This window comes from Oryzias latipes, chromosome 6, assembly GCF_053564925.1.
Source record: "Oryzias latipes strain Hd-rR chromosome 6, Olatipes_Hd-rR_3.1".
NCBI lineage: Eukaryota > Metazoa > Chordata > Actinopteri > Beloniformes > Adrianichthyidae > Oryzias > Oryzias latipes.
The window spans coordinates 10,399,890-10,423,353 of NC_136242.1; the positions used below are offsets into that span (position 1 = coordinate 10,399,890).

At 42.8% G+C, this 23,464-nt stretch overlaps 20 non-coding genes and 1 pseudogene across 20 annotated transcripts; all 21 read right to left on the reverse strand.

Moving 5' to 3' along the window:
- Positions 1 to 1,462: 1,462 nt before the first annotated feature.
- Positions 1,463 to 1,655, reverse strand: LOC144992951 (U2 spliceosomal RNA). Its single transcript, XR_013656981.1, has one exon. It is a non-coding gene; the product is annotated as a U2 spliceosomal RNA (small nuclear RNA).
- Positions 1,656 to 2,337: 682 nt separating this feature from the next.
- LOC144992605 (U2 spliceosomal RNA) lies at positions 2,338 to 2,528 on the reverse strand. Its single transcript, XR_013656675.1, has one exon. It is a non-coding gene; the product is annotated as a U2 spliceosomal RNA (small nuclear RNA).
- A 682-nt stretch (positions 2,529 to 3,210) lies between these two features.
- On the reverse strand, positions 3,211 to 3,401 carry LOC144992617 (U2 spliceosomal RNA). Its single transcript, XR_013656686.1, has one exon. It is a non-coding gene; the product is annotated as a U2 spliceosomal RNA (small nuclear RNA).
- Positions 3,402 to 4,083: 682 nt separating this feature from the next.
- On the reverse strand, positions 4,084 to 4,271 carry LOC144992871 (U2 spliceosomal RNA). The gene has a single exon (XR_013656931.1). It is a non-coding gene; the product is annotated as a U2 spliceosomal RNA (small nuclear RNA).
- A 682-nt stretch (positions 4,272 to 4,953) lies between these two features.
- On the reverse strand, positions 4,954 to 5,144 carry LOC144992807 (U2 spliceosomal RNA). The gene has a single exon (XR_013656870.1). It is a non-coding gene; the product is annotated as a U2 spliceosomal RNA (small nuclear RNA).
- Positions 5,145 to 5,826: 682 nt separating this feature from the next.
- On the reverse strand, positions 5,827 to 6,017 carry LOC144992628 (U2 spliceosomal RNA). Its single transcript, XR_013656697.1, has one exon. It is a non-coding gene; the product is annotated as a U2 spliceosomal RNA (small nuclear RNA).
- Positions 6,018 to 6,699: 682 nt separating this feature from the next.
- LOC144992640 (U2 spliceosomal RNA) lies at positions 6,700 to 6,890 on the reverse strand. The gene has a single exon (XR_013656708.1). It is a non-coding gene; the product is annotated as a U2 spliceosomal RNA (small nuclear RNA).
- Positions 6,891 to 7,572: 682 nt separating this feature from the next.
- On the reverse strand, positions 7,573 to 7,754 carry LOC144992894 (U2 spliceosomal RNA). Its single transcript, XR_013656945.1, has one exon. It is a non-coding gene; the product is annotated as a U2 spliceosomal RNA (small nuclear RNA).
- Positions 7,755 to 12,607: 4,853 nt separating this feature from the next.
- Positions 12,608 to 12,705, reverse strand: LOC144992924 (U2 spliceosomal RNA; annotated as a pseudogene).
- Positions 12,706 to 13,387: 682 nt separating this feature from the next.
- LOC144992651 (U2 spliceosomal RNA) lies at positions 13,388 to 13,578 on the reverse strand. The gene has a single exon (XR_013656720.1). It is a non-coding gene; the product is annotated as a U2 spliceosomal RNA (small nuclear RNA).
- Positions 13,579 to 14,260: 682 nt separating this feature from the next.
- Positions 14,261 to 14,451, reverse strand: LOC144992828 (U2 spliceosomal RNA). The gene has a single exon (XR_013656891.1). It is a non-coding gene; the product is annotated as a U2 spliceosomal RNA (small nuclear RNA).
- A 682-nt stretch (positions 14,452 to 15,133) lies between these two features.
- Positions 15,134 to 15,324, reverse strand: LOC144992859 (U2 spliceosomal RNA). Its single transcript, XR_013656920.1, has one exon. It is a non-coding gene; the product is annotated as a U2 spliceosomal RNA (small nuclear RNA).
- A 682-nt stretch (positions 15,325 to 16,006) lies between these two features.
- LOC144992805 (U2 spliceosomal RNA) lies at positions 16,007 to 16,197 on the reverse strand. The gene has a single exon (XR_013656868.1). It is a non-coding gene; the product is annotated as a U2 spliceosomal RNA (small nuclear RNA).
- A 682-nt stretch (positions 16,198 to 16,879) lies between these two features.
- Positions 16,880 to 17,070, reverse strand: LOC144992844 (U2 spliceosomal RNA). Its single transcript, XR_013656906.1, has one exon. It is a non-coding gene; the product is annotated as a U2 spliceosomal RNA (small nuclear RNA).
- A 682-nt stretch (positions 17,071 to 17,752) lies between these two features.
- On the reverse strand, positions 17,753 to 17,943 carry LOC144992834 (U2 spliceosomal RNA). The gene has a single exon (XR_013656897.1). It is a non-coding gene; the product is annotated as a U2 spliceosomal RNA (small nuclear RNA).
- Positions 17,944 to 18,625: 682 nt separating this feature from the next.
- LOC144992598 (U2 spliceosomal RNA) lies at positions 18,626 to 18,816 on the reverse strand. Its single transcript, XR_013656668.1, has one exon. It is a non-coding gene; the product is annotated as a U2 spliceosomal RNA (small nuclear RNA).
- Positions 18,817 to 19,498: 682 nt separating this feature from the next.
- On the reverse strand, positions 19,499 to 19,689 carry LOC144993006 (U2 spliceosomal RNA). Its single transcript, XR_013657034.1, has one exon. It is a non-coding gene; the product is annotated as a U2 spliceosomal RNA (small nuclear RNA).
- Positions 19,690 to 20,371: 682 nt separating this feature from the next.
- LOC144992599 (U2 spliceosomal RNA) lies at positions 20,372 to 20,562 on the reverse strand. The gene has a single exon (XR_013656669.1). It is a non-coding gene; the product is annotated as a U2 spliceosomal RNA (small nuclear RNA).
- Positions 20,563 to 21,244: 682 nt separating this feature from the next.
- On the reverse strand, positions 21,245 to 21,435 carry LOC144993007 (U2 spliceosomal RNA). Its single transcript, XR_013657035.1, has one exon. It is a non-coding gene; the product is annotated as a U2 spliceosomal RNA (small nuclear RNA).
- A 682-nt stretch (positions 21,436 to 22,117) lies between these two features.
- Positions 22,118 to 22,308, reverse strand: LOC144992942 (U2 spliceosomal RNA). The gene has a single exon (XR_013656974.1). It is a non-coding gene; the product is annotated as a U2 spliceosomal RNA (small nuclear RNA).
- Positions 22,309 to 22,982: 674 nt separating this feature from the next.
- LOC144992705 (U2 spliceosomal RNA) lies at positions 22,983 to 23,173 on the reverse strand. The gene has a single exon (XR_013656774.1). It is a non-coding gene; the product is annotated as a U2 spliceosomal RNA (small nuclear RNA).
- Positions 23,174 to 23,464: the final 291 nt, after the last annotated feature.

The window sequence follows — 23,464 nt, forward strand, 5'->3', positions numbered from 1 at the left end:
GAGATTTTATACTTCTTACATTTATTGTCACTAGAGTAATTGTCATAAGTATGAAAAAGAAAGTTAAGGCAGGTATTGTCATGTAAGGGAGGGAGACCAGGTTAGTAATAGTCAGTTTATGTCCCATCTGTTGGGAGGAAATCTCTGTCAATGTCTTGGGCCGTCAGGACTAACGGGTTGGGTTTCTTTGAATTTTCAACTGCTGATGTATTTTCCTGATGAAAGTCAGCTTCAAGTGAGTTTAAGGGGGTCGACTGTAGATTAAAAGCCAAAAAGGAAATTTCATTGGGGGAGTCTGGTGGGAGGAACACACGTGATTCTTCACTGAAGGATTCCTTCGTAGGATCCTCAGTTCTGCCCTTCTTTTCTACTGCCAGCAGAGAGTCTGATGGCGAGACCGGAGCTGGTCTTTTAGGTTGTCCATCGTGAAGAATCCTGTGGTCATTTTTCATAGTCATGTCTTTTCTTACATTTTGTTCGATTTTACCATTGTCTTTCTCTAGTTCACTGATTGGGAGGATTTGGAGTGGCTCTTCCTCTTTGTCAGTTATCATTTGCGCAATCTCCTGCAGGTGTGCTGCATCAGGAGGTGTCTCATTAGTGAGACCTACCACAGGTGTGTCAGGTTTGCTCTTCCCAGTTTTAAGTTTATTTGCAAATGACTTAGGACAGTTTCTAAAGAGATGGTTTGTTTCACCACAGAGGTTACATTGACGGCCATTTGGGCACTCCTCATACACATGACCAGTGTGTCTACATTTACCACAGAAAGGTTTTGAACAATCTTCCACCAGATGGCCATGCTCTCCACACCTTCTGCAAAGTTTAGGTTGTCCTTGGTAGTAAACATAACCTCTATTCTCCCCCAGCACTATCAGGGATGGGAGATGTTTTAGACCCTGGAAACCTTGTGGGTCTTGTCTTAGATTGACAGGCACTCGCCAGGCACAGTTCCAAATACCGTCTACATCCCTAACCTTAACAGCTTGACCTTTTACAGAACAGTATCTGCCCAACCACACACAAATGTCTTCTGCATTAACAGTTTCATTAAACATTTTGACAATGACGGTTTTCATTGAATTGTCTGTAAGCTTTTCTACTGTGAAAAGTGCAAAATGGGATTTCATGTTTTCAAAACGAGTCCAGAATTCGCTGAGAGTAGAGCTAGTTCGAAAGCTTACATCAAAACCTTTGTTCAATGGTAAGGTCAAGATACAGTTCAGGTCTTCAGGTTTGAAACCTAGGGTTTTCTGGACCAAGTTCCTTGAAAAATCAAGCCTGGACATGTAAGTTACCTTACCTTCAATTTCCTGAAAGGTAAACCGGACGCTGTGGTGCCTCCGCATGCCTGCAGAAGCTGCTGACATTTTGGAGGCACCACAGGCGGGTGAGCTTGGCAGGAGTAATTACCTTAACTTGGATTGCTCCAGGACACCTGAACAGAAAAAGGACATTGACAGTTCAGTAGGAAAAGTAAACATTCAATTGCGCAGCACCGATATCTCCAGTAGTTTGTACGATGGCAAGTCACAACAGACGAGCATCAACAACCGTCGGAGTGATCACAGTCTCTGTCGTTTGGCAAGATGCAAGGACAGCTCTGATAAGAACAGATACTACACTTGATCTTAGCCAAAAGGCCGAGAAGCGATAACTAACCACTTCACTGCCAATGAGAGCAACTCTTGCAGCAGGACACTGGACTCATGGACGCCTGTTAATAGGTGGGACTTGGTGACCCACCTCAAATCCCAGCTCCCCACAAAAGCTTCACATGTCCTGATGTGAATGAAAAAAGCAGCCAGTCAGTAGGAAACACTGTCTTGTATACACACCTATGTCGGTTCTAGAATGTAGGTCGTATGAATTCACAAATATCCATATTTGGATCATTTTTCACGTATACATTTAGAGACACAAATTAACCGTAGACACACAAACAGTTGAAGAAAACTTGACTCATAGGCTTTATGCTGACTGCATTCAAGTGGATTGAATTTAGCCTTCTAGGGTGTTTTGTGTCACTGATGTGGTACCTTTGAACAACAGCATTGAATGAACACAGCCCCTCCACTACATCAAAAGTTGCATGCTGACGCTGATGCAAAACCTTTAACTTGATGACTTTGAGGACCATGCCCCCTCCACTGCATCAAACGTTTGGCCGTGGATGATGTCATCCATGCCCTGCTGCAACAGCAGACTCCTTGAGAGTGCTGTGACTTGCAAACAGTGTTACAGTCTGGCAAAATTTAATTTCACCTAAACAGTCGTTTTAACATTAATCAAGCACTACCAGCTGGACTAAAAACTTTTTCTTTGTACCAATTTAAAGATGTGGGCACTGTTCCCAGAAACACTGCAATACTGGGTCAATGCATGGAGTGAATAGAGCAAGCTCCACCTTCACATCCGTTCTTCAAAAATCAGCTTAATACGTTGTCCTCCACTGGAGGACATATCAGATATTAAACTGATAAGAACAGATACTACACTTGATCTTAGCCAAAAGGCCGAGAAGCGATAACTAACCACTTCACTGCCAATGAGAGCAACTCTTGCAGCAGGACACTGGACTCATGGACGCCTGTTAATAGGTGGGACTTGGTGACCCACCTCAAATCCCAGCTCCCCACAAAAGCTTCACATGTCCTGATGTGAATGAAAAAAGCAGCCAGTCAGTAGGAAACACTGTCTTGTATACACACCTATGTCGGTTCTAGAATGTAGGTCGTATGAATTCACAAATATCCATATTTGGATCATTTTTCACGTATACATTTAGAGACACAAATTAACCGTAGACACACAAACAGTTGAAGAAAACTTGACTCATAGGCTTTATGCTGACTGCATTCAAGTGGATTGAATTTAGCCTTCTAGGGTGTTTTGTGTCACTGATGTGGTACCTTTGAACAACAGCATTGAATGAACACAGCCCCTCCACTACATCAAAAGTTGCATGCTGACGCTGATGCAAAACCTTTAACTTGATGACTTTGAGGACCATGCCCCCTCCACTGCATCAAACGTTTGGCCGTGGATGATGTCATCCATGCCCTGCTGCAACAGCAGACTCCTTGAGAGTGCTGTGACTTGCAAACAGTGTTACAGTCTGGCAAAATTTAATTTCACCTAAACAGTCGTTTTAACATTAATCAAGCACTACCAGCTGGACTAAAAACTTTTTCTTTGTACCAATTTAAAGATGTGGGCACTGTTCCCAGAAACACTGCAATACTGGGTCAATGCATGGAGTGAATAGAGCAAGCTCCACCTTCACATCCGTTCTTCAAAAATCAGCTTAATACGTTGTCCTCCACTGGAGGACATATCAGATATTAAACTGATAAGAACAGATACTACACTTGATCTTAGCCAAAAGGCCGAGAAGCGATAACTAACCACTTCACTGCCAATGAGAGCAACTCTTGCAGCAGGACACTGGACTCATGGACGCCTGTTAATAGGTGGGACTTGGTGACCCACCTCAAATCCCAGCTCCCCACAAAAGCTTCACATGTCCTGATGTGAATGAAAAAAGCAGCCAGTCAGTAGGAAACACTGTCTTGTATACACACCTATGTCGGTTCTAGAATGTAGGTCGTATGAATTCACAAATATCCATATTTGGATCATTTTTCACGTATACATTTAGAGACACAAATTAACCGTAGACACACAAACAGTTGAAGAAAACTTGACTCATAGGCTTTATGCTGACTGCATTCAAGTGGATTGAATTTAGCCTTCTAGGGTGTTTTGTGTCACTGATGTGGTACCTTTGAACAACAGCATTGAATGAACACAGCCCCTCCACTACATCAAAAGTTGCATGCTGACGCTGATGCAAAACCTTTAACTTGATGACTTTGAGGACCATGCCCCCTCCACTGCATCAAACGTTTGGCCGTGGATGATGTCATCCATGCCCTGCTGCAACAGCAGACTCCTTGAGAGTGCTGTGACTTGCAAACAGTGTTACAGTCTGGCAGAATTTAATTTCACCTAAACAGTCGTTTTAACATTAATCAAGCACTACCAGCTGGACTAAAAACTTTTTCTTTGTACCAATTTAAAGATGTGGGCACTGTTCCCAGAAACACTGCAATACTGGGTCAATGCATGGAGTGAATAGAGCAAGCTCCACCTTCACATCCGTTCTTCAAAAATCGGCTTAATACGTTGTCCTCCACTGGAGGACATAGATATTAAACTGATAAGAACAGATACTACACTTGATCTTAGCCAAAAGGCCGAGAAGCGATAACTAACCACTTCACTGCCAATGAGAGCAACTCTTGCAGCAGGACACTGGACTCATGGACGCCTGTTAATAGGTGGGACTTGGTGACCCACCTCAAATCCCAGCTCCCCACAAAAGCTTCACATGTCCTGATGTGAATGAAAAAAGCAGCCAGTCAGTAGGAAACACTGTCTTGTATACACACCTATGTCGGTTCTAGAATGTAGGTCGTATGAATTCACAAATATCCATATTTGGATCATTTTTCACGTATACATTTAGAGACACAAATTAACCGTAGACACACAAACAGTTGAAGAAAACTTGACTCATAGGCTTTATGCTGACTGCATTCAAGTGGATTGAATTTAGCCTTCTAGGGTGTTTTGTGTCACTGATGTGGTACCTTTGAACAACAGCATTGAATGAACACAGCCCCTCCACTACATCAAAAGTTGCATGCTGACGCTGATGCAAAACCTTTAACTTGATGACTTTGAGGACCATGCCCCCTCCACTGCATCAAACGATTGGCCGTGGATGATGTCATCCATGCCCTGCTGCAACAGCAGACTCCTTGAGAGTGCTGTGACTTGGAAACAGTGTTACAGTCTGGCAGAATTTAATTTCACCTAAACAGTCGTTTTAACATTAATCAAGCACTACCAGCTGGACTAAAAACTTTTTCTTTGTACCAATTTAAAGATGTGGGCACTGTTCCCAGAAACACTGCAATACTGGCTCAATGCATGGAGTGAATAGAGCAAGCTCCACCTTCACATCCGTTCTTCAAAAATCGGCTTAATACGTTGTCCTCCACTGGAGGACATATCAGATATTAAACTGATAAGAACAGATACTACACTTGATCTTAGCCAAAAGGCCGAGAAGCGATAACTAACCACTTCACTGTCAATGAGAGCAACTCTTGCAGCAGGACACTGGACTCATGGACGCCTGTTAATAGGTGGGACTTGGTGACCCACCTCAAATCCCAGCTCCCCACAAAAGCTTCACATGTCCTGATGTGAATGAAAAAAGTAGCCAGTCAGTAGGAAACACTGTCTTGTATACACACCTATGTCGGTTCTAGAATGTAGGTCGTATGAATTCACAAATATCCATATTTGGATCATTTTTCACGTATACATTTAGAGACACAAATTAACCGTAGACACACAAACAGTTGAAAAAAACTTGACTCATAGGCTTTATGCTGACTGCATTCAAGTGGATTGAATTTAGCCTTCTAGGGTGTTTTGTGTCACTGATGTGGTACCTTTGAACAACAGCATTGAATGAACACAGCCCCTCCACTACATCAAAAGTTGCATGCTGACGCTGATACAAAACCTTTAACTTGATGACTTTGAGGACCATGCCCCCTCCACTGCATCAAACGTTACGCCGTGGATGATGTCATCCATGCCCTGTTGCAACAGCAGACTCCTTGAGAGTGATGTGACTTGCAAACAGTGTTACAGTCTGGCAGAATTTAATTTCACCTAAACAGTCGTTTTAACATTAATCAAGCACTACCAGCTGGACTAAAAACTTTTTCTTTGTACCAATTTAAAGATGTGGGCACTGTTCCCAGAAACACTGCAATACTGGGTCAATGCATGGAGTGAATAGAGCAAGCTCCACCTTCACATCCGTTCTTCAAAAATCAGCTTAATACGTTGTCCTCCACTGGAGGACATATCAGATATTAAACTGATAAGAACAGATACTACACTTGATCTTAGCCAAAAGGCCGAGAAGCGATAACTAACCACTTCACTGCCAATGAGAGCAACTCTTGCAGCAGGACACTGGACTCATGGACGCCTGTTAATAGGTGGGACTTGGTGACCCACCTCAAATCCCAGCTCCCCACAAAAGCTTCACATGTCATGATGTGAATGAAAAAAGCAGCCAGTCAGTAGGAAACACTGTCTTGTATACACACCTATGTCGGTTCTAGAATGTAGGTCGTATGAATTCACAAATATCCATAGTTGGATCATTTTTCACGTATACATTTAGAGACACAAATTAACCGTAGACACACAAACAGTTGAAGAAAACCTGACTCATAGGCTTTATGCTGACTGCATTCAAGTGGATTGAATTTAGCCTTCTAGGGTGTTTTGTGTCACTGATGTGGTACCTTTGAACAACAGCATTGAATGAACACAGCCCCTCCACTACATCAAAAGTTGCATGCTGACGCTGATACAAAACCTTTAACTTGATGACTTTGAAGACCATGCCCCCTCCACTGCATCAAACGTTTGGCCGTGGATGATGTCATCCATGCCCTGTTGCAACAGCAGACTCCTTGAGAGTGATGTGACTTGCAAACAGTGTTACAGTCTGGCAGAATTTAATTTCACCTAAACAGTCGTTTTAACATTAATCAAGCACTACCAGCTGGACTAAAAACTTTTTCTTTGTACCAATTTAAAGATGTGGGCACTGTTCCCAGAAACACTGCAATACTGGGTCAATGCATGGAGTGAATAGAGCAAGCTCCACCTTCACATCCGTTCTTCAAAAATCAGCTTAATACGTTGTCCTCCACTGGAGGACATATCAGATATTAAACTGATAAGAACAGATACTACACTTGATCTTAGCCAAAAGGCCGAGAAGCGATAACTAACCACTTCACTGCCAATGAGAGCAACTCTTGCAGCAGGACACTGGACTCATGGACGCCTGTTAATAGGTGGGACTTGGTGACCCACCTCAAATCCCAGCTCCCCACAAAAGCTTCACATGTCATGATGTGAATGAAAAAAGCAGCCAGTCAGTAGGAAACACTGTCTTGTATACACACCTATGTCGGTTCTAGAATGTAGGTCGTATGAATTCACAAATATCCATAGTTGGATCATTTTTCACGTATACATTTAGAGACACAAATTAACCGTAGACACACAAACAGTTGAAGAAAACTTGACTCATAGGCTTTATGCTGACTGCATTCAAGTGGATTGAATTTAGCCTTCTAGGGTGTTTTGTGTCACTGATGTGGTACCTTTGAACAACAGCATTGAATGAACACAGCCCCTCCACTACATCAAAAGTTGCATGCTGACGCTGATACAAAACCTTTAACTTGATGACTTTGAGGACCATGCCCCCTCCACTGCATCAAACGTTTGGCCGTGGATGATGTCATCCATGCCCTGTTGCAACAGCAGACTCCTTGAGAGTGATGTGACTTGCAAACAGTGTTACAGTCTGGCAGAATTTAATTTCACCTAAACAGTCGTTTTAACATTAATCAAGCACTACCAGCTGGACTAAAAACTTTTTCTTTGTACCAATTTAAAGATGTGGGCACTGTTCCCAGAAACACTGCAATACTGGGTCAATGCATGGAGTGAATAGAGCAAGCTCCACCTTCACATCCGTTCTTCAAAAATCAGCTTAATACGTTGTCCTCCACTGGAGGACATATCAGATATTAAACTGATAAGAACAGATTTTTTTTTTTTTTTTTTTAAAAGTTTATTTAGTTATTCAGGTACAACTGCAATGGTCAGAATGTTTCTATTGCCATTAGGCAAGTTTTTCCTGAGTCTTGGAGTGAGGCACCGGTGATCCTCCAGTCATCTTCTTTTCAGCATTTTCTGGATCTTTTCAGTGTGGCGCTCAGAGGAGGTCCTCCCCTTTGTGCTCCTTTCCAGCTGCCTTTTCCGGAGAGTCAGACCGTCGCTGCTTTGACCTTTATCCTGTGGGACTCCAGCTCCTCCCATCCGAATGGGCGACAAGGCGATTCTTCTTTGTGGATGTGTTCATGGCCTGCCGCCTGCAGTCATGGCAAGGTGTACCGTTGCTGCGGCCAATCGTATCACACCCACGGGGGGGATCTGCCTGTGCTTTCTCACCAGCAAATTCCTGGAAGTCCACATGGCGTCTTTTATGGCGGCTAGGGAGAGCCATTGTAATGTAGTGCATTCAGCCTTCTGATCTGAGCATTGCCTCCTCCCATAGAGCACTAGTTGTGCTGTAAGATCTTCCTTTGCTGGCAAGTACGGGAAGCCGGAGGAGCCAGCTGTCGCCCACTGGTCTACAGCAGCACTGCACTCCCAGAACAGGTGCCTCACCGTCTCTGGCGCGCCACAACCTGGACGGGGGCAAAGAGGAATTCTGGACATGCCCCGGGAGTGCATAACAGTCCTGACCGGGAGAACCTCATGAGCCACCATCCACGACAGATCTTTCAGCCGGTTGGGAAGAAGAGGATGGTTCACCAGGTACCAGACTCTCTTTGACTCCTCTTCTCCAAATCCCCTTACTCGACACACAGGTCTTTGCTCCTGTATGGAAGAAATAAGCAGTCTGTGATTTGTCAGTGCATCCCTGTTTGATCCTTCCAAGTTGAATTTCTGAAGAAAGATTTGTATTTCTTTGTAGTTTTTGTTTAGCGTGAAAGACATTGGAATTCTCAGATCAATGTTTCCTAGACCTAACTTTTTAACATAGACTCCCATCCAAAATCTAACCAATGCAGCTGTCTTTACGCTTTTAGATTTGCCCACAATATGCTTGGTGTGCAAGCTGATATAGTGCGCTCCGAGAAAAGGGTACAGGTCCGGTACACCCTTACCCCCTTTTTCTTTTGGGCTTTTCATTATTTCTCTTTTTAGTCTTTCCCATTTGGAGTTCCACAAAAAATAGAACATTTCTCGTTCTAAGGTTCTCCTGACTCTTAGTGGTGGCATAAATACTGAGCTGATTAACAGAAATAAAGGGAGGATTACTGCTTTCAAGACCAGAACCTTCCCCTCCATTGTTAGCTTTCTTGTTGACCAAAAGCCTAGTCTTTGTCGCACTTTTGAAACTACCTCTGGCCAGTTATTTCCTCCCTCGCCTTCTTTGTCAAACCATACTCCCAAGATTTTCTGGTTATTTGAGGTCACCTGCAGAGAAAGACTCTCCGTTTCAGTATGTGTCCATGGTCCATAAAATTGGATTTTGGTCTTGTGTCTGTTCAATTTTGCTCCAGAAGCTTGACCATACCACTCGGTCAGTTCCAGTGCCCTGGTTATCGACCGGCTGTCTGCACATATAATATTGATGTCATCCATATATAAAAGGCACTTCACATCGAGGCCGCCAGTACCTGGTATGTGAAGACCTTGAATGTATCCGTCTGTCCTTAATATCTGTGCCAAGGGTTCTATGCAGAGAATATATAGTAACGCTGACAAAGGGCAACCTTGTCGCACACCAGAGTTAATGTTAACTTTCTTTGTTAAAAGACCATTCACAGCTACTTTGCTGGAGATGTTTTTGTAGAGCAATTTTATCCATCTGACAAAACGTTCCGGGAGGCCAAGTCTTGCCAACAACGCAAACAGGTACTGATGGGATACGCGATCAAAAGCTTTTTCAAAGTCCAAATTCATTATTGCCAAGCGGTTTGACCTGTCTTTAGAGAGGCTGATCAAGTCTCTTATGAGAATGAGATGGTCCGTGATTTTGCGTCCAGGTATGGCACAAACCTGATCCTGATGAACCAGGTCCTCTAGGCAAGATGTTAGTCTTGTGGCAAGGAGTTTGCTGAAAAGTTTACAATCCACATTAAGTAAGGAAATGGGTCTCCAATTCTTTAAGTCTGTCTTTTCTTTGGTTTTGTAGATTAATGTTACTATGCCGGTCCTAAAACTGTCAGGTAATTGGTCCAGGTTTTCAAATTCTGTGAACAATGTTAACATATCTGGTGCTAATAAGTCCCAAAAGGTCAAGTAGAACTCCACAGGGAGCCCATCCATCCCTGGTGATTTTCCTTTCTCAAAGGAAGTCAGACACTTGGTCAATTCTGTCACTGTTAAATCCTGGACTAACTTCTCAAAATTTGTGTTTAGACTATGGGTGTGCTCCACTTTAGTCAGAATGTCATGTAAGGCTTCTTCATTTAGCAATTTAGTGCTATATAGTTCTCTGTAATAGTCTTCAAGGGTCGTGAGTAATTCTTCTGTGGTTTGGGTTAGGGAGCCATCTCCTTTCTGGAGAGTTACCATGGTGTCAGTTTTACTGATGACTTTCTTAAAGAAAAAACGTGTACACTTTTCCCCCTCTTCTATCTCTCGTTCTCTGCTTCTAATAATGGCTCCTTTACTAACTTTCTCTGTTAATTCCATCATTTCTTTTTTTACGTCTTTAATTTCTTCATTAAAATCCATCCCTTGTTTATTTAAATTGTAGTACCTTTGTAAGCGCCTCTGGAGGTCAGTCGTGCGTCTTTTATCTTTTGCTTTTCCCTTTCTGCCTGCTGTTTTAAAGAAGCTCTGAGTTCTTTTTTTAACCATCTCCCACCAGGGAGCTCTAAAAGTATACAGGTCCTGTAGTGTTTGCCATCCCCTGTATAGTTCTTTGTATTCTTCCACAAGATCTTCCTGCTCTAAAAGTGAGCAGTTTAGTTTCCAGAGACCTTTCCCTGGTGTTACACTCAGATTTAACTCAGCTGTGCACGTCAACATGTGGTGGTCTGAAAAAAAGACTGGGGTAAGTGTGGCATTTATGGGGAGACAATCTCTGGTAAACACATAATCTATACGTGATGCTACAGAGTTGTCCCCACTGAACCAAGTGAACCCACCATCAAGCGGATGCAAAGTTTTGTAACAGTCAGTCAGCCTAAAGTCCTGAACCATACGCCGTAGTAAGTGAGATGTTTTATCCAATTTATAAAATGTCCCAGTTTTATTTCGGTCTGTCCTGCTTAGTATGCAGTTAAAGTCCCCTACCATTATAAACGGGGCTCTGCCTAACATAAAACTTTGCACATCTTCTAAAAGTTTGTATCTTGCATTCTTATCATTGTAACCATAAAGGTTCAAAACGTTCAAGTCTCTGCCCATAAATGATAAGCGTGCTAACAGGGCTCTGCCATCTCGTATAACAGTGAAACCTTTAACCGATATATAAGGGTTTTTAATCAAGATAGCCACACCGTCATTTTTGTTTTCATTTGACCCACTCCATAGCGATCTATTTGGCCACAGATCTTCCCACGTTTTATAACTACTGCAGTACGGGATGCCGCACTCTTGTAGACAAATTACATCGGACTTCACACTTTGCAGGTATGTCAGGATGCCATTGGCTCTGACTTGAGATTTTATACTTCTTACATTTATTGTCACTAGAGTAATTGTCATAAGTATGAAAAAGAAAGTTAAGGCAGGTATTGTCATGTAAGGGAGGGAGACCAGGTTAGTAATAGTCAGTTTATGTCCCATCTGTTGGGAGGAAATCTCTGTCAATGTCTTGGGCCGTCAGGACTAACGGGTTGGGTTTCTTTGAATTTTCAACTGCTGATGTATTTTCCTGATGAAAGTCAGCTTCAAGTGAGTTTAAGGGGGTCGACTGTAGATTAAAAGCCAAAAAGGAAATTTCATTGGGGGAGTCTGGTGGGAGGAACACACGTGATTCTTCACTGAAGGATTCCTTCGTAGGATCCTCAGTTCTGCCCTTCTTTTCTACTGCCAGCAGAGAGTCTGATGGCGAGACCGGAGCTGGTCTTTTAGGTTGTCCATCGTGAAGAATCCTGTGGTCATTTTTCATAGTCATGTCTTTTCTTACATTTTGTTCGATTTTACCATTGTCTTTCTCTAGTTCACTGATTGGGAGGATTTGGAGTGGCTCTTCCTCTTTGTCAGTTATCATTTGCGCAATCTCCTGCAGGTGTGCTGCATCAGGAGGTGTCTCATTAGTGAGACCTACCACAGGTGTGTCAGGTTTGCTCTTCCCAGTTTTAAGTTTATTTGCAAATGACTTAGGACAGTTTCTAAAGAGATGGTTTGTTTCACCACAGAGGTTACATTGACGGCCATTTGGGCACTCCTCATACACATGACCAGTGTGTCTACATTTACCACAGAAAGGTTTTGAACAATCTTCCACCAGATGGCCATGCTCTCCACACCTTCTGCAAAGTTTAGGTTGTCCTTGGTAGTAAACATAACCTCTATTCTCCCCCAGCACTATCAGGGATGGGAGATGTTTTAGACCCTGGAAACCTTGTGGGTCTTGTCTTAGATTGACAGGCACTCGCCAGGCACAGTTCCAAATACCGTCTACATCCCTAACCTTAACAGCTTGACCTTTTACAGAACAGTATCTGCCCAACCACACACAAATGTCTTCTGCATTAACAGTTTCATTAAACATTTTGACAATGACGGTTTTCATTGAATTGTCTGTAAGCTTTTCTACTGTGAAAAGTGCAAAATGGGATTTCATGTTTTCAAAACGAGTCCAGAATTCGCTGAGAGTAGAGCTAGTTCGAAAGCTTACATCAAAAGCTTTGTTCAATGGTAAGGTCAAGATACAGTTCAGGTCTTCAGGTTTGAAACCTAGGGTTTTCTGGACCAAGTTCCTTGAAAAATCAAGCCTGATAAGACTGATAAGAACAGATACTACACTTGATCTTAGCCAAAAGGCCGAGAAGCGATAACTAACCACTTCACTGCCAATGAGAGCAACTCTTGCAACAGGACACTGGACTCATGGACGCCTGTTAATAGGTGGGACTTGGTGACCCACCTCAAATCCCAGCTCCCCACAAAAGCTTCACATGTCATGATGTGAATGAAAAAAGCAGCCAGTCAGTAGGAAACACTGTCTTGTATACACACCTATGTCGGTTCTAGAATGTAGGTCGTATGAATTCACAAATATCCATAGTTGGATCATTTTTCACGTATACATTTAGAGACACAAATTAACCGTAGACACACAAACAGTTGAAGAAAACTTGACTCATAGGCTTTATGCTGACTGCATTCAAGTGGATTGAATTTAGCCTTCTAGGGTGTTTTGTGTCACTGATGTGGTACCTTTGAACAACAGCATTGAATGAACACAGCCCCTCCACTACTTCAAAAGTTGCATGCTGACGCTGATGCAAAACCTTTAACTTGATGACTTTGAGGACCATGCCCCCTCCACTGCATCAAACGTTTGGCCGTGGATGATGTCATCCATGCCCTGCTGCAACAGCAGACTCCTTGAGAGTGCTTTGACTTGCAAACAGTGTTACAGTCTGGCAGAATTTAATTTCACCTAAACAGTCGTTTTAACATTAATCAAGCACTACCAGCTGGACTATAAACTTTTTCTTTGTACCAATTTAAAGATGTGGGCACTGTTCCCAGAAACACTGCAATACTGGGTCAATGCATGGAGTGAATAGAGCAAGCTCCACCTTCACATCCGTTCTTCAAAAATCAGCTTAATACGTTGTCCTCCACTGGAGGACATATCAGATATTAAACTGATAAGAACAGATACTACACTTGATCTTAGCCAAAAGGCCGAGAAGCGATAACTAACCACTTCACTGCCAATGAGAGCAACTCTTGCAGCAGGACACTGGACTCATGGACGCCTGTTAATAGGTGGGACTTGGTGACCCACCTCAAATCCCAGCTCCCCACAAAAGCTTCACATGTCCTGATGTGAATGAAAAAAGCAGCCAGTCAGTAGGAAACACTGTCTTGTATACACACCTATGTCGGTTCTAGAATGTAGGTCGTATGAATTCACAAATATCCATATTTGGATCATTTTTCAAGTATACATTTAGAGACACAAATTAACCGTAGACACACAAACAGTTGAAAAAAACTTGACTCATAGGCTTTATGCTGACTGCATTCAAGTGGATTGAATTTAGCCTTCTAGGGTGTTTTGTGTCACTGATGTGGTACCTTTGAACAACAGCATTGAATGAACACAGCCCCTCCACTACATCAAAAGTTGCATGCTGACGCTGATGCAAAACCTTTAACTTGATGACTTTGAGGACCATGCCCCCTCCACTGCATCAAACGTTTGGCCGTGGATGATGTCATCCATGCCCTGCTGCAACAGCAGACTCGTTGAGAGTGCTGTGACTTGCAAACAGTGTTACAGTCTGGCAGAATTTAATTTCACCTAAACAGTCGTTTTAACATTAATCAAGCACTACCAGCTGGACTGAAAACTTTTTCTTTGTACCAATTTAAAGATGTGGGCACTGTTCCCAGAAACACTGCAATACTGGGTCAATGCATGGAGTGAATAGAGCAAGCTCCACCTTCACATCCGTTCTTCAAAAATCGGCTTAATAGGTTGTCCTCCACTGGAGGACATATCAGATATTAAACTTATAAGAACAGATACTACACTTGATCTTAGCCAAAAGGCCGAGAAGCGATAACTAACCACTTCACTGCCAATGAGAGCAACTCTTGCAGCAGGACACTGGACTCATGGACGCCTGTTAATAGGTGGGACTTGGTGACCCACCTCAAATCCCAGCTCCCCACAAAAGCTTCACATGTCCTGATGTGAATGAAAAAAGCAGCCAGTCAGTAGGAAACACTGTCTTGTATACACACCTATGTCGGTTCTAGAATGTAGGTCGTATGAATTCACAAATATCCATATTTGGATCATTTTTCACGTAAACATTTAGAGACACAAATTAACCGTAGACACACAAACAGTTGAAGAAAACTTGACTCATAGGCTTTATGCTGACTGCATTCAAGTGGATTGAATTTAGCCTTCTAGGGTGTTTTGTGTCACTGATGTGGTACCTTTGAACAACAGCATTGAATGAACACAGCCCCTCCACTACATCAAAAGTTGCATGCTGACGCTGATGCAAAACCTTTAACTTGATGACTTTGAGGACCATGCCCCCTCCACTGCATCAAACGTTTGGCCGTGGATGATGTCATCCATGCCCTGCTGCAACAGCAGACTCCTTGAGAGTGCTGTGACTTGCAAACAGTGTTACAGTCTGGCAGAATTTAATTTCACCTAAACAGTCGTTTTAACATTAATAAAGCACTACCAGCTGGACTAAAAACTTTTTCTTTGTACCAATTTAAAGATGTGGGCACTGTTCCCAGAAACGCTGCAATACTGTCTCAATGCATGGAGTGAATAGAGCAAGCTCCACCTTCACATCCGTTCTTCAAAAATCGGCTTAATACGTTGTCCTCCACTGGAGGACATATCAGATATTAAACTGATAAGAACAGATACTACACTTGATCTTAGCCAAAAGGCCGAGAAGCGATAACTAACCACTTCACTGCCAATGAGAGCAACTCTTGCAGCAGGACACTGGACTCATGGACGCCTGTTAATAGGTGGGACTTGGTGACCCACCTCAAATCCCAGCTCCCCACAAAAGCTTCACATGTCCTGATGTGAATGAAAAAAGCAGCCAGTCAGTAGGAAACACTGTCTTGTATACACACCTATGTCGGTTCTAGAATGTAGGTCGTATGAATTCACAAATATCCATATTTGGATCATTTTTCACGTATACATTTAGAGACACAAATTAACCGTAGACACACAAACAGTTGAAGAAAACTTGACTCATAGGCTTTATGCTGACTGCATTCAAGTGGATTGAATTTAGCCTTCTAGGGTGTTTTGTGTCACTGATGTGGTACCTTTGAACAACAGCATTGAATGAACACAGCCCCTCCACTACATCAAAAGTTGCATGCTGACGCTGATGCAAAACCTTTAACTTGATGACTTTGAGGACCATGCCCCCTCCACTGCATCAAACGTTTGGCCGTGGATGATGTCATCCATGCCCTGCTGCAACAGCAGACTCCTTGAGAGTGCTGTGACTTGCAAACAGTGTTACAGTCTGGCAGAATTTAATTTCACCTAAACAGTCGTTTTAACATTAATCAAGCACTACCAGCTGGACTAAAAACTTTTTCTTTGTACCAATTTAAAGATGTGGGCACTGTTCCCAGAAACACTGCAATACTGGGTCAATGCATGGAGTTAATAGAGCAAGCTCCACCTTCACATCCGTTCTTCAAAAATCGGCTTAATACGTTGTCCTCCACTGGTGGACATATCAGATATTAAACTGATAAGAACAGATACTACACTTGATCTTAGCCAAAAGGCCGAGAAGCGATAACTAACCACTTCACTGCCAATGAGAGCAACTCTTGCAGCAGGACACTGGACTCATGGACGCCTGTTAATAGGTGGGACTTGGTGACCCACCTCAAATCCCAGCTCCCCACAAAAGCTTCACATGTCCTGATGTGAATGAAAAAAGCAGCCAGTCAGTAGGAAACACTGTCTTGTATACACACCTATGTCGGTTCTAGAATGTAGGTCGTATGAATTCACAAATATCCATATTTGGATCATTTTTCACGTATACATTTAGAGACACAAATTAACCGTAGACACACAAACAGTTGAAGAAAACTTGACTCATAGGCTTTATGCTGACTGCATTCAAGTGGATTGAATTTAGCCTTCTAGGGTGTTTTGTGTCACTGATGTGGTACCTTTGAACAACAGCATTAAATGAACACAGCCCCTCCACTACATCAAAAGTTGCATGCTAACGCTGATACAAAACCTTTAACTTGATGACTTTGAGGACCATGCCCCCTCCACTGCATCAAACGTTTGGCCGTGGATGATGTCATCCAGGCCCTGTTGCAACAGCAGACTCCTTGAGAGTGCTGTGACTTGCAAACAGTGTTACAGTCTGGCAGAATTTAATTTCACCTAAACAGTCGTTTTAACATTAATCAAGCACTACCAGCTGGACTAAAAACTTTTTCTTTGTACCAATTTAAAGATGTGGGCACTGTTCCCAGAAACACTGCAATACTGTCTCAATGCATGGAGTGAATAGAGCAAGCTCCACCTTCACATCCGTTCTTCAAAAATCGGCTTAATACGTTGTCCTCCACTGGAGGACATATCAGATATTAAACTGATAAGAACAGATACTACACTTGATCTTAGCCAAAAGGCCGAGAAGCGATAACTAACCACTTCACTGCCAATGAGAGCAACTCTTGCAGCAGGACACTGGACTCATGGACGCCTGTTAATAGGTGGGACTTGGTGACCCACCTCAAATCCCAGCTCCCCACAAAAGCTTCACATGTCCTGATGTGAATGAAAAAAGTAGCCAGTCAGTAGGAAACACTGTCTTGTATACACACCTATGTCGGTTCTAGAATGTAGGTCGTATGAATTCACAAATATCCATATTTGGATCATTTTTCACGTATACATTTAGAGACACAAATTAACCGTAGACACACAAACAGTTGAAGAAAACTTGACTCATAGGCTTTATGCTGACTGCATTCAAGTGGATTGAATTTAGCCTTCTAGGGTGTTTTGTGTCACTGATGTGGTACCTTTGAACAACAGCATTGAATGAACACAGCCCCTCCACTACATCAAAAGTTGCATGCTGACGCTGATACAAAACCTTTAACTTGATGACTTTGAGGACCATGCCCCCTCCACTGCATCAAACGTTTGGCCGTGGATGATGTCATCCATGCCCTGTTGCAACAGCAGACTCCTTGAGAGTGATGTGACTTGCAAACAGTGTTACAGTCTGGCAGAATTTAATTTCACCTAAACAGTCGTTTTAACATTAATCAAGCACTACCAGCTGGACTGAAAACTTTTTCTTTGTACCAATTTAAAGATGTGGGCACTGTTCCCAGAAACACTGCAATACTGGCTCAATGCATGGAGTGAATAGAGCAAGCTCCACCTTCACATCCGTTCTTCAAAAATCAGCTTAATACGTTGTCCTCCACTGGAGGAGATATCAGATATTAAACTGATAAGAACAGATACTACACTTGATCTTAGCCAAAAGGCCGAGAAGCGATAACTAACCACTTCACTGCCAATGAGAGCAACTCTTGCAGCAGGACACTGGACTCATGGACGCCTGTTAATAGGTGGGACTTGGTGACCCACCTCAAATCCCAGCTCCCCACAAAAGCTTCACATGTCATGATGTGAATGAAAAAAGCAGCCAGTCAGTAGGAAACACTGTCTTGTATACACACCTATGTCGGTTCTAGAATGTAGGTCGTATGAATTCACAAATATCCATAGTTGGATCATTTTTCACGTATACATTTAGAGACACAAATTAACCGTAGACACACAAACAGTTGAAGAAAACTTGACTCATAGGCTTTATGCTGACTGCATTCAAGTGGATTGAATTTAGCCTTCTAGGGTGTTTTGTGTCACTGATGTGGTACCTTTGAACAACAGCATTGAATGAACACAGCCCCTCCACTACTTCAAAAGTTGCATGCTGACGCTGATGCAAAACCTTTAACTTGATGACTTTGAGGACCATGCCCCCTCCACTGCATCAAACGTTTGGCCGTGGATGATGTCATCCATGCCCTGCTGCAACAGCAGACTCCTTGAGAGTGCTGTGACTTGCAAACAGTGTTACAGTCTGGCAGAATTTAATTTCACCTGAACAGTCGTTTTAACATTAATCAAGCACTACCAGCTGGACTATAAACTTTTTCTTTGTACCAATTTAAAGATGTGGGCACTGTTCCCAGAAACACTGCAATACTGGGTCAATGCATGGAGTGAATAGAGCAAGCTCCACCTTCACATCCGTTCTTCAAAAATCGGCTTAATACGTTGTCCTCCACTGGAGGACATATCAGATATTAAACTGATAAGAACAGATACTACACTTGATCTTAGCCAAAAGGCCGAGAAGCGATAACTAACCACTTCACTGCCAATGAGAGCAACTCTTGCAGCAGGACACTGGACTCATGGACGCCTGTTAATAGGTGGGACTTGGTGACCCACCTCAAATCCCAGCTCCCCACAAAAGCTTCACATGTCCTGATGTGAATGAAAAAAGCAGCCAGTCAGTAGGAAACACTGTCTTGTATACACACCTATGTCGGTTCTAGAATGTAGGTCGTATGAATTCACAAATATCCATATTTGGATCATTTTTCACGTATACATTTAGAGACACAAATTAACCGTAGACACACAAACAGTTGAAAAAAACTTGACTCATAGGCTTTATGCTGACTGCATTCAAGTGGATTGAATTTAGCCTTCTAGGGTGTTTTGTGTCACTGATGTGGTACCTTTGAACAACAGCATTGAATGAACACAGCCCCTCCACTACATCAAAAGTTGCATGCTGACGCTGATGCAAAACCTTTAACTTGATGACTTTGAGGACCATGCCCCCTCCACTGCATCAAACGTTTGGCCGTGGATGATGTCATCCATGCCCTGCTGCAACAGCAGACTCCTTGAGAGTGCTGTGACTTGCAAACAGTGTTACAGTCTGGCAGAATTTAATTTCACCTAAACAGTCGTTTTAACATTAATCAAGCACTACCAGCTGGACTGAAAACTTTTTCTTTGTACCAATTTAAAGATGTGGGCACTGTTCCCAGAAACACTGCAATACTGGGTCAATGCATGGAGTGAATAGAGCAAGCTCCACCTTCACATCCGTTCTTCAAAAATCGGCTTAATAGGTTGTCCTCCACTGGAGGACATATCAGATATTAAACTGATAAGAACAGATACTACACTTGATCTAAGCCAAAAGGCCGAGAAGCGATAACTAACCACTTCACTGCCAATGAGAGCAACTCTTGCAGCAGGACACTGGACTCATGGACGCCTGTTAATAGGTGGGACTTGGTGACCCACCTCAAATCCCAGCTCCCCACAAAAGCTTCACATGTCATGATGTGAATGAAAAAAGCAGCCAGTCAGTAGGAAACACTGTCTTGTATACACACCTATGTCGGTTCTAGAATGTAGGTCGTATGAATTCACAAATATCCATAGTTGGATCATTTTTCACGTATACATTTAGAGACACAAATTAACCGTAGACACACAAACAGTTGAAGAAAACTTGACTCATAGGCTTTATGCTGACTGCATTCAAGTGGATTGAATTTAGCCTTCTAGGGTGTTTTGTGTCACTGATGTGGTACCTTTGAACAACAGCATTGAATGAACACAGCCCCTCCACTACTTCAAAAGTTGCATGCTGACGCTGATGCAAAACCTTTAACTTGATGACTTTGAGGACCATGCCCCCTCCACTGCATCAAACGTTTGGCCGTGGATGATGTCATCCATGCCCTGCTGCAACAGCAGACTCCTTGAGAGTGCTGTGACTTGCAAACAGTGTTACAGTCTGGCAGAATTTAATTTCACCTGAACAGTCGTTTTAACATTAATCAAGCACTACCAGCTGGACTATAAACTTTTTCTTTGTACCAATTTAAAGATGTGGGCACTGTTCCCAGAAACACTGCAATACTGGGTCAATGCATGGAGTGAATAGAGCAAGCTCCACCTTCACATCCGTTCTTCAAAAATCGGCTTAATACGTTGTCCTCCACTGGAGGACATATCAGATATTAAACTGATAAGAACAGATACTACACTTGATCTTAGCCAAAAGGCCGAGAAGCGATAACTAACCACTTCACTGCCAATGAGAGCAACTCTTGCAGCAGGACACTGGACTCATGGACGCCTGTTAATAGGTGGGACTTGGTGACCCACCTCAAATCCCAGCTCCCCACAAAAGCTTCACATGTCCTGATGTGAATGAAAAAAGCAGCCAGTCAGTAGGAAACACTGTCTTGTATACACACCTATGTCGGTTCTAGAATGTAGGTCGTATGAATTCACAAATATCCATATTTGGATCATTTTTCACGTATACATTTAGAGACACAAATTAACCGTAGACACACAAACAGTTGAAAAAAACTTGACTCATAGGCTTTATGCTGACTGCATTCAAGTGGATTGAATTTAGCCTTCTAGGGTGTTTTGTGTCACTGATGTGGTACCTTTGAACAACAGCATTGAATGAACACAGCCCCTCCACTACATCAAAAGTTGCATGCTGACGCTGATGCAAAACCTTTAACTTGATGACTTTGAGGACCATGCCCCCTCCACTGCATCAAACGTTTGGCCGTGGATGATGTCATCCATGCCCTGCTGCAACAGCAGACTCCTTGAGAGTGCTGTGACTTGCAAACAGTGTTACAGTCTGGCAGAATTTAATTTCACCTAAACAGTCGTTTTAACATTAATCAAGCACTACCAGCTGGACTGAAAACTTTTTCTTTGTACCAATTTAAAGATGTGGGCACTGTTCCCAGAAACACTGCAATACTGGGTCAATGCATGGAGTGAATAGAGCAAGCTCCACCTTCACATCCGTTCTTCAAAAATCGGCTTAATAGGTTGTCCTCCACTGGAGGACATATCAGATATTAAACTGATAAGAACAGATACTACACTTGATCTAAGCCAAAAGGCCGAGAAGCGATAACTAACCACTTCACTGCCAATGAGAGCAACTCTTGCAGCAGGACACTGGACTCATGGACGCCTGTTAATAGGTGGGACTTGGTGACCCACCTCAAATCCCAGCTCCCCACAAAAGCTTCACATGTCATGATGTGAATGAAAAAAGCAGCCAGTCAGTAGGAAACACTGTCTTGTATACACACCTATGTCGGTTCTAGAATGTAGGTCGTATGAATTCACAAATATCCATAGTTGGATCATTTTTCACGTATACATTTAGAGACACAAATTAACCGTAGACACACAAACAGTTGAAGAAAACTTGACTCATAGGCTTTATGCTGACTGCATTCAAGTGGATTGAATTTAGCCTTCTAGGGTGTTTTGTGTCACTGATGTGGTACCTTTGAACAACAGCATTGAATGAACACAGCCCCTCCACTACTTCAAAAGTTGCATGCTGACGCTGATGCAAAACCTTTAACTTGATGACTTTGAGGACCATGCCCCCTCCACTGCATCAAACGTTTGGCCGTGGATGATGTCATCCATGCCCTGCTGCAACAGCAGACTCCTTGAGAGTGCTGTGACTTGCAAACAGTGTTACAGTCTGGCAGAATTTAATTTCACCTAAACAGTCGTTTTAACATTAATCAAGCACTACCAGCTGGACTGAAAACTTTTTCTTTGTACCAATTTAAAGATGTGGGCACTGTTCCCAGAAACACTGCAATACTGGGTCAATGCATGGAGTGAATAGAGCAAGCTCCACCTTCACATCCGTTCTTCAAAAATCGGCTTAATAGGTTGTCCTCCACTGGAGGACATATCAGATATTAAACTGATAAGAACAGATACTACACTTGATCTTAGCCAAAAGGCCGAGAAGCGATAACTAACCACTTCACTGCCAATGAGAGCAACTCTTGCAGCAGGACACTGGACGCCTGTTAATAGGTGGGACTTGGTGACCCACCTCAAATCCCAGCTCCCCACAAAAGCTTCACATGTCATGATGTGAATGAAAAAAGCAGCCAGTCAGTAGGAAACACTGTCTTGTATACACACCTATGTCGGTTCTAGAATGTAGGTCGTATGAATTCACAAATATCCATATTTGGATCCTTTTTCAAGTATACATTTAGAGACACAAATTAACTGTAGACACACAAACAGTTGAAAAAAACTTGACTCATAGGCTTTATGCTGACTGCATTCAAGTGGATTGAATTTAGCCTTCTAGGGTGTTTTGTGTCACTGATGTGGTACCTTTGAACAACAGCATTGAATGAACACAGCCCCTCCACTACATCAAAAGTTGCATGCTGACGCTGATGCAAAACCTTTAACTTGATGACTTTGAGGACCATGCCCCCTCCACTGCATCAAACGTTTGGCCGTGGATGATGTCATCCATGCCCTGCTGCAACAGCAGACTCGTTGAGAGTGCTGTGACTTGCAAACAGTGTTACAGTCTGGCAGAATTTAATTTCACCTAAACAGTCGTTTTAACATTAATCAAGCACTACCAGCTGGACTGAAAACTTTTTCTTTGTACCAATTTAAAGACGTGGGCACTGTTCCCAGAAACACTGCAATACTGGGTCAATGCATGGAGTGAATAGAGCAAGCTCCACCTTCACATCCGTTCTTCAAAAATCGGCTTAATACGTTGTCCTCCACTGGAGGACATATCAGATATTAAACTGATAAGAACAGATACTACACTTGATCTTAGCCAAAAGGCCGAGAAGCGATAACTAACCACTTCACTGCCAATGAGAGCAACTCTTGCAGCAGGACACTGGACTCATGGACGCCTGTTAATAGGTGGGACTTGGTGACCCACCTCAAATCCCAGCTCCCCACAAAAGCTTCACATGTCCTGATGTGAATGAAAAAAGTAGCCAGTCAGTAGGAAACACTGTCTTGTATACACACCTATGTCGGTTCTAGAATGTAGGTCGTATGAATTCACAAATATCCATATTTGGATCATTTTTCACGTATACATTTAGAGACACAAATTAACCGTAGACACACAAACAG